The sequence below is a fragment of the Callospermophilus lateralis genome, chromosome 2, assembly GCF_048772815.1.
Source record: "Callospermophilus lateralis isolate mCalLat2 chromosome 2, mCalLat2.hap1, whole genome shotgun sequence".
Taxonomy (NCBI): domain Eukaryota; kingdom Metazoa; phylum Chordata; class Mammalia; order Rodentia; family Sciuridae; genus Callospermophilus; species Callospermophilus lateralis.
In genome coordinates, this window is record NC_135306.1 from 160,338,248 (window position 1) to 160,347,730 (window position 9,483).

At 45.7% G+C, this 9,483-nt stretch overlaps 1 protein-coding gene across 5 annotated transcripts in view; it reads right to left on the reverse strand.

Moving 5' to 3' along the window:
* The window catches only part of Irag1 (inositol 1,4,5-triphosphate receptor associated 1), a 118,224-nt gene extending 110,794 nt beyond the window's left edge, over positions 1-7,430 (reverse strand). For 4 of the 5 annotated variants that reach the window (XM_076846886.2, XM_076846884.2, XM_076846885.2 and 1 more), the window contains exon 1: positions 7,099-7,430. The gene's annotated coding sequence lies outside the window, so the exon portion shown is untranslated. The other variant, XM_076846883.2, reaches the window with a different exon arrangement.
* Between the last annotated feature and the right edge of the window lie 2,053 nt (positions 7,431-9,483).

Sequence of the window (9,483 nt, forward strand, 5' to 3'; positions counted from 1 at the left end):
AGTGGCCCATGAGTGACTCCTAGAGTCCGTTCACTCATGGACCTTAACAGCTAACATATGGATTTAGTGCATTATTTTACCTAAAATGCCTGGCACATACATTGTGCTCAGATAATTGTGGTTCTGTTCCTCTGTCCTCTTTCACCTCCTTTGTAAAGTAACCTAGAAGGAGGGATTCCTTGTGTGGAAATGGAACTAATGGAACTTCTTGAAAAAATAATCATTCCAGATCCTTCCAGTTTGGTGCTTGTTGTCTAAGGAAGGCCTGCCCCAAACAACTCTCTCCCACCCCAGCAGCATCTCCAGAGGAGAGAGGGTGAGGTTCTTTCACGTGGGAAAGGCAGGAGCTGGGGCTCCACATGGGGGCCCCTGTGGCCTCAGCCCTTCGCATCTCTCACTAGGGTATGGCACAAGTCTCACCAGGTATTTGTCACCTGAGAGGACTGCTTTGCAACTGGCCTTGGACCAGGTCCTTACTATATTTCCCAAGAGTGTGAGAGTCCTGGCCCACCCAGAGGGATAGTTCTGAGAGAACCCTCGGGCACATCATCGTGAACTGTTCAGCTCTTTCCATAGGTAACACACCATCTGCTCTGCTACTCCATGCTTCCAGGTTCAAAGGACCCAGCTTCCACCGCAGGGCACCACAGCGGAATGGGGATACATCTGCTTAATACACTGTTAGAAAGCCTGCTTGCCTGCCAATGGGCCCACATTCTCCAACCCCAGTTTTTCCAGTCATGTGGGGGTATTGGTCCCTGAATCTCAACAAGCCTCAAAACATAAGGTAAACAAAGAGGTTATTTACTGGGTAAATAATCTCTTTAAAGACTCCATCAGATACCAAAAGCCAATCATCTAGCAAATAAGTTCCCCCATTCTCCTTGGATGTCTATAGAGGTACAAGTAAGACCCAGGATTATGGGTAGTCAGAATCTCAAACCCAGTGAGAAGCCTCCCTGATGGAAACTCTGGTGGCAGACAGAGGAATGCTAGGAATAATAATAATTGTTGTATCCTGGGTGCCAAGAATAGACACTGGACTAAGGGATTTAACCATGCAAAGTAGACTCTGAATCACAAGAGAGGATACTGAGTCTCAGAGAGATGGGTGCAGCTTGAGGTATGTAGCTGCTCAGTGATGGCCCGACGTGGTCTGTCCAGGGCCCACACTTTACACCAGGGAGCTGTGATGGCTCCCGCATGAGGCAGCAACAAGGGAGGAGCTGGTTGACACTAAGCCCATCTTCCCACTCAGCTCCAGTGTATATTTGGCCACACATGTGTGAGTAAAGCCAAGGGTGTCTTCAGGCTTTCTCCTGAGGAACCAGGAGCCTGGGGTTCTCTGGAAACATCCTCCCGTCAGCAGCAGAACTCTCTATAGCTTCTGTGTCCCTTCCCAGCAGAGCCACTCTGGGGACCACATCCTGCTCTTCTAGCTGGGCTGTGAGCGTGTGTGGCCTCCTCCCTCCCCACCTCTCCCACTAGCCCATGGGTCTCTAAACTTCCTTTGGTTTTATTGGGGCAAATCAGCTTTCCCTCACCCTCCTCTTACTGATGCCCCAATTCCACCAAGCCATGTGTCCTAGACTTGCATACGGCTCTCACGTTTTTTGCCACATCTGTGTTCCACTTATATACTTATTTATTTAATATCCTTTAATTTCACTAATGTTGAGTCAGAAAGCCAAGAGTGAAATCCCAGCTCTGCATTTTACCAGCTTTGTGTTGTTGGGCAAGCTCCGTACTCTCTCTGTGCCTCAGTTTCCTTATCTGTATACCGTGGGCAATGCTGGTAACTATTTCCAAGGGTTGCTTTGAGAGCTAAATGACCTATTGCAGGTAAAACATTAGAACAGCACCTGGCACACAGCAAGCACTTAATACATATTAGCTAACATCACCACTACCTTGATTTAAAAGGGAAACTTTGGGCTGGGCATGTAGCATGATGGTAGACTGCTTGCCTAGTATGTATGTGTAAGGCCTTGGATTCAATCCCCAGCCCCACAAAAAAAAAAAAAAAAGGAAACTTTATGTCCCTATCTTACATGGAAAAATCAGTACCACTTACTACAAATAGAGTTATGGTAAAAATAAATGTAATGAAAACAGTTATTAAATTCTTGCTATTGCCTTCCAGACTACATGCCAAGAAGGAAGACAAGCAAGTGTCAGAAGGATGTTAAGGAACACTGGGCTCAAGGGAGGGCCACTAACTTCCAAGTCTTCCCAGGCCATCTATTTTTTTTTTTTTTTTTTTTTTTTTAAGCACTGAAAGTCTGGGGCAACTCTCATTCCCAGAAAAACCTGAACAGCTGGTCACTGGATCTCCAATAGAAAATTTTTCCTTGACAGGAAGGACTGAAAACTCAAACAAAATACTGTCTTACTGTGTGATTTTGGGTGTTTGAGGCTGGGCCAGCATCTTATAATCATCTTGCAGAACAAGCCCACGTCATGACCATGAGGCACAAGCCCGCCTCTGAGAGCAGAGTCCCCAAATGCTGCAAATATTGGGAAGCTGTCACATTGTGTGTGCCAGTGAGATAGTCCTCAAAGGAAACCCACATTTGTAAATGCCAACCACAGGAAGAATGGTCAAACTGTTACACAACTAAAATTACTCTATGTTATACAACTATTGCAAACTCATGCTTGGAAGAATCTTTAATGATGTGGAAAAATGATTATGATTAGATGTTCAGTTTTTAAAAGGCAGACTACAAAATCAAGTTGCCAATAAGACCTGAGTTTTGTAAAGTATAGAGAAATTTAAACAAAGAAACATACCATAATTGCTGCGCCCCTCCCCTGACTCAGGCAATGGCAAGGCCCTACTGAGGTGGATGGCGCAAGGCGTCCATCCTCTGGAGGAGCGCAGTATATTTCTGGGAATGGGCTGATTTGTTTTTGTATTCCTTTAATAAGTATAGTTGTGACTTCTCATATGACCATTAAGTATGACTTTCCCAGTTAATACAACTACTTCTAAAGAATGGATCTGTTTGCTCTAAATGCAATGATTCAGCTGTGGAGTGTAAATTGTTAATGTCTAATGAAAAACTCCCTGTATTCCTGTCAAGGAAGTTTTTGAGAAATTAAAATTAAAATCTAGAGAAGAAAAATTAATGTTAAGAAGACAGAGTAGTGCTTAGTACTGGGCAACTTGTTCTTGTTCCTGTGCACAATGGTTTGTGCTCTTACTCTTGTTTGATTAAAATTAATAACAAGTCAACCACTTGCCATAACCATGGCACCGGTTCCAGTCAGTAAGTCAAGAAAGAATAGTCAAGGTATAGGCCAATAGTTTGGGACATTTGTAATTATTATTAAAAGTTAACTAAGCAGAAACAGCTCAAAGCAGAACACGAACTGAAAGTACAAATGTTTGCTTATGCATAAGCCAAGATACATTCTTCTATTCTGATTGTAGCTAGGTAATATTTTGTTTCTTTGAATAATGATTCCTGTTTTGTAACCACAAAGTACTGTGAACCTGCCAAAATGAAAAGTATATATGATCAACCTCACAAGTAAAGATTGGGATCAACACCTGCACTTTGGTGTCTGTGTTGTTTCTCCACCCCTCTTTCGCCGACTCCTCACCATCCGTTCGTCTCCTGAGACCCCCTGTTGGAGCTGGTCTCTGACACATAATAATAATATTTTCTTGAGTGATGGGATTTTTCTGGAAAGTTTTTAAACCCTTTATATTTATTCTGAGTTTCTTATTTATGTCATTTCTGCATTTTCCAAGAAAGTTTAGCAAGGAATATATGTTACTTTATGACCAAAAAAATTTTTGAGCTGGACGTGGTAGTGCACACCTATAATCCTACTGGCTCTGGAGGCTGAGGCAAGAGGATAGTGAACTCCAAGCCAGTCTCAGCAACTTCATGAGACCCTGTCTGTAAGCAAAATATAAAAAAGGGCTGGAGATGTGGTTCTGTGGTTAAGCACTCCTAGGTTCAATCCCTGGTACCAGAAAAAAAATTAATAAAAATTAGAATTTAAAAAATAGTACTAGGAAGAATGTAACAGCATAGCAGCACTGACTAAGCCTTGCTTTAACAAACATTTTGACATCTGTTGCTGGCTGGAAAAGGCTTTCTGTCTGTCTAATTTACTGTCACCTGATTTCTATCTCCCTCAGAGAAGGAAAAGGTGGGGGCTTTCAAGGTTACAACAGGTGTCACCTCTGCTAAGTCTGGGTCTGAAGGTTCATCAGATGAGGAGGTTGCCCTGAGCTGTCATCTGAACTCAAGGTTCTCAAGGCAAGCATGATATTCCCTTTCCTTCTATTCTTGCTTCTCCCATGATCTGGTCTGTGACACTCAATAATTGCCTCTGGGACCCGATTCCCTAATTAGAATGTGACATCTAACACAGAAAGTGCCAACCAAGGCAGCCTGAGCTGGAATCCCTGCTCATCACCAGCAGTTGTGTGCCTCTCCTTGAACCATGGCATCCTGAACTCTAACCAGAGGATTAAATAAGAGATCTTGCCACAAAGTAGAAGCTCTATTAATATCAGTTTTCTCCCCTTTCCTTTTGCATTCACTACACCAGAACTCAGTTCTCCATCTCCTTCCTCTCACTCAAATAGCTCCTGAAGGTGCAGGGGCAGAGTCTTGCAGCTCAAAGCTCTCTCTCCTCCATCCACATGTGCCTCTGTTCCTTCTTGGGCATCAAACAGAATCTTGCTGACCGTGAAGCCACAGTGAGGATGGGTGAGGTGCATCCCAGTATCTCTGTGGGGCCATGCAGGAGAGGTGGCAGGATAGGGTGGATAATTAGAGACCCTACCTTGCATCCCTTCAAACTAGACTACAAGAATCTGGTCATCAGAAACATGTGCTTAATAAACCCAGGACCTTCATTAACCAGGACACATTTTATTATCATTGTGCCTATTTATTCAACCAAAAATAATTGACCCCAAGCGCTTATCATATGCTCCTGCTGGGGTGTGTGATCCATCTTCATTACGAAGGTGAAGAAGAAAGACACGCACTCTGTTTGGAAACCAGAGAACCATCGGGCAGCTCAGGTAAGGCGTTTCATGCTTGCAGAAACCCTCATCCCAGAACCAGCCCTGGGACCCCTTTGGAATTCAGTTTCAAGTAGAAAGTGTCATGCCGTCCTAAATAAACTTACCCAAGATACTATTTAGATCTGTTCTGCTGCTTAATGCCTGGGTGAGCTTGGAAAAGTCACTTAACCCCCTCCAGCCCCAGTGTCCTCACTTGCAAAACTGAAGTAAAGATCCATCTCTGCTAGCATTGTTGTAAGGGCCACATGGCCCCATCTGTGACAGCCTCACATGCAGTATGTTGGAAGAGCGTCTGTGCTTCTCCCGCTGTCCTCTCAGAAATGGAGCCAAGCAGAGGTGAACAGGGCTGAGGTGGTCAAGACCAGAGCCTCCAGAGGTGGGCTGCCTGGGGTCACATGCCTACTGTGTGACCTCTCTGAGTTTAAGATGAGGATGGTGATAATAATCCCTGCCTTGTAGGGTTGTGGGAATGGTATATGGGAAGGGCTCAGAGCAATGTTCATTGCATACATGTTTGCTTCTTCTCTCCACAAAAAAAAAAAAAAAAAAAAAATATGCTTATGAGGATAATTGATCATGTTGTAGAAATTAGAATGGAGTTGTCCTTCCCAGATGATCTTAGAGAGTACATAGAAACACCTCACTTACCACCAACCGTGGAGGAAGGGACCTCAGCTGTGAATACAAACAGCCACCTCCAATGCACATACACACACCACACACACACACACACACACACATACTACTGAATTGTGGACCAAACAAACATGACAATGACAACTGTTTTGTCTATTAGGTAAAAAATTATAATACACCATTGGGGACACTCAGTTGTGCTGAGGAGCAGGAGCACTGGGATGGGAATCACATAGGCCAGGGTTCAAGTCCTAACTGCTTTCTTGGTAGTATCACCTTGGTCAAGTCACTTAACCTGAGTTCCCACCTCCGTAAAAGAGTTGGGGTGAGTGGTAGGTAGTTCTACCTGCCTCACAGGCCCATCAGCACCCCCTGATAGGGGCAACACTGTCCTTGGCAGGTTCTGCCTCCCTGGCACCCCCAGCCTAGCAGACCTGGGCAGCTTCCTCCTTTTCCCTGCAGAACACCCCAGCTCAGACAAGCCCTGGGGCTGCTTCACTTCCCCTGCCACTCCAGAGAGCTGCCTGAAAAGTGTAAGCAAACAGCAGCTGGAGCTCTGGCAGTTGGGAGCGCCAGCCAGGGGTCCAGGACCTGCGCTGCTGTTTACGCAAACTGCAGAGCCTCTCCAGCTTTTACAACTGTTTAATGCGCAGGAGGGATGGGGCCGCTGGGCCTCTCTCTGGCCTCTGGCTTCCCCAGGCTTTCCCTTTGCAGAAAGCCAGTCTGAGTGCAGTTCACTCTAGGAATAGCTTCAACACGGGACCCTGGAAGGGAGCAGGGCCAGGGCACAGGCCCAGACACATGTACCTCTCTAAGGAACAGGGAAAGGGCACAGGAGGCGGGGAGAGTTGGAGACAAAAGGAGAGATGGGGCAGAGATAAAAGCAGGGGCAGTGACCAGAACAAAGGACAGGAGGGTCAGGGACAGAAATGCCACAGGGCCAAGGATGGAGGTAAAATGGGCCAGTACAGAATTCACATACACAGAGGCACAGGAGGACAGAGGAGAACACAGGAAACACAGAGGAGAGAAAACCCTGCCTGGCAGTCTTGCATAACCTCAAACCCCCTCTCTATTTCCACAAAGGGGCCCACACGAAAGCTTGGAATGGGAATCTCTAGTAAGAAGTCACATCCTCACCCCAACATGTGCATATTTTCCAACAGCTAACCAAAGGAGCATAATTTAGCTAAGTTAGTACCAGCAAGGTTCACTTCTTATTTAAGGCTTAAGACAGCAACAATAAAAACGCTCAGCTGAAATACCACCCAAAAAAGCCAGCTCCCCTGGAAAGTCCAAGTTCAGCGCCCCCTCCCAGCACCCTGTACCTTTAAGGAGGAGAAGTTTCCCTCTGCTTCCCTCTCAGCTGAAGAGGCAGGTTATTCTAGGATATAGCAGTGACTTACCTAAAACTGAGTTATTCCCCTTTCCTCCTCTGGCCAGCCTCTCTTCACTCTGGGGAGCTTTTACCATTTAAGGTCAATGTTACATCTGGCTCTGGAGCTCCGAGCTGAGAAGCCGCTGGCTGCAGAGGGCCGCCCGCCTCCTCTGAGAGGGGCTGGAACTTGGAACTAGAGCTCCTCTGCAGCCTGGCTCTTGGGGTCTAAAGGCAGGGGATGCCCACCCTTCCGTTCAGGGCTCTGGGCAGGCAGGGCCTGTGAGGTAGCCACTAACCCCAGGCCCCTCCCATGGCACCCACACAGCAGATGGCAAATGCCCATGGGTAGCTCATGCTGCTGGACACTGTCCTGGTCAGATAGGGACTAAGGGGACTCTGCAGACCCGCCTCCCAGCCTGGATTCTCTGGCAAGCATGTGAGCTGGGATAAGACCCTGGCCCAGCGCCAGGAGAGACTGAGAACGTTTCCTGTCTCAGGAATTTGGGAGCGGGAGTTGGTCCTACCTTAAACCCTTGGGATTACCAGAGCCAAGGGACTAGGAGATTCTGCTAAATTCAGACCTGGCATTGGCCCCAAGGGCCAGTCCCTGCTCCTCCATTTAACAGCCCTGTGATCTTAACATCGTGGATCCTCAGTCTCCTCATCTCTAAAGTGGGAGTAATCGTGAAAATGCCTAACTCACTGGCTCCTTGGGGGCATGAAATGATATACGTTCAAGAGCTACATCAGCATGAATGGGCTGCCCCTACCCGGGCACAGGTGAGGAGGGGCTGCATCTCTGCTGGAAGTCCCACAGCCTTCCACACTCACTCTTCTCCCTCCTCAGGTGCATTTCCCATTCAAGGTCAAGATCAGGGAGCAGTAAGTTTAGAACGACCCCAAGGGAACTCCCTCCTGCAATTAAAAGAAACACCAAGAAGCCCTGGGTCATGTTGCCAGATTATTGCAAGACTGGCAACCGCTTAAATTTGAATCTCACAGCAACAACACATAATTATTTCAGTAGAAGTATGTCCCAATATTGTATAGGATAAATATGCTTGTATTAAGACTGTATGTTATTTATCTGAAGTTCAAATTTAATAGGGCATCCTGTAATTTTATTTGCTGAATCTGGAAATCCTATCCCTGAGCCATCACTGGCCACCCCAGAAAACATTCACCAGTCATGAACAAGAGAATTAGTGATTGGGAGCTCTGAGGCCCATAGCTTCAAGCCCTCCTGGTGAAGTCTGCCAGGACCTGCACAGTCCCCATTCCCAGCTCTTGGCCACAGGTCAGTCACCCCAGCGACAGCAGGCATTATCCCCTGAGCCTGGCCCACCCGGCCTCCATCCCAGGCTTTCTTTCAATGTGTAGTCTTGGATTGTCTCCCTTCCTGAGTGTTATGAAAGATATCCTGATAGGGGAGCAGTCATTCTGCCTGTTACCCTTATGAGTAATTGTATTTTATATTTTTGAAACTGGGTGAGGAGTGACTGCCTTGGGTACTAACCAAACTTTCTCTTGGTGTCCACACCTGTCCATCTGCTGGTACAGGTTCCTGCTGGCAGAGCCACATGGTGGGAACTACTGGAACTGCAAGCATAGGGACTATAAGGGACTTGCCAAACTTTTTAGCATGCTTTACCAACCTCAGTGTGCATTAGAATCCCCAGTGTTAAGGTCCTTAGACTTCTCTTCCAAAAATTCTGATTCCATGGATCTAAAGCAGGAGCCTGGAATCTGCCTTTGAATTATGGCCCTGGATCTATTCTCATGTACTTGGTCTAAGAACCCTATTTTGGGAAATGTTGCTGCAAAGGTTGATTTTGTGAATCCAGCTGCAGTTGCTACCAGAGTTTAAAATGGAACTTAAGGCTTTGTGTGCATGTGAGTGTACACACATATTAAACTCTTAGCATCATATTAGATGCTTTACATGAAAGTATGCATATCTCTCAGAGGTATCTTAAGAAATAGAATTACTATATCTTCCCTTCAAAAAGAAGCCAAAGGTCAAAGTAGAATGACTTGACTAATTTTCTGCAGCCTTGAGTATTAGGACAAATATGTGAATTTAGATGGTTTAGTCCTAAAACTCTTTCCTCTTTATCATACTGCTGCCCCTTCTGTCACATTTTTTAAACCATCAATGGCCTTCATGGGTCTCTGAGCCAACTGAAATTGTATGCAAAACATTACATGATTGTGTTTTTCTTGAGTAGAGGCCAATAACTTTTATCAGACTCACAAAGAGGTCACCAAGTAATTTTTTAAAAATTACTGCATTAAACACACATTTTATAAAACACATGACTCGTGGATGTATAAAATGGAATGAACTCTATAGAGGACAATTTAGCATTATCAAGATTGTAAAGCTTATATACCCTTTGACCCAATTCTACTT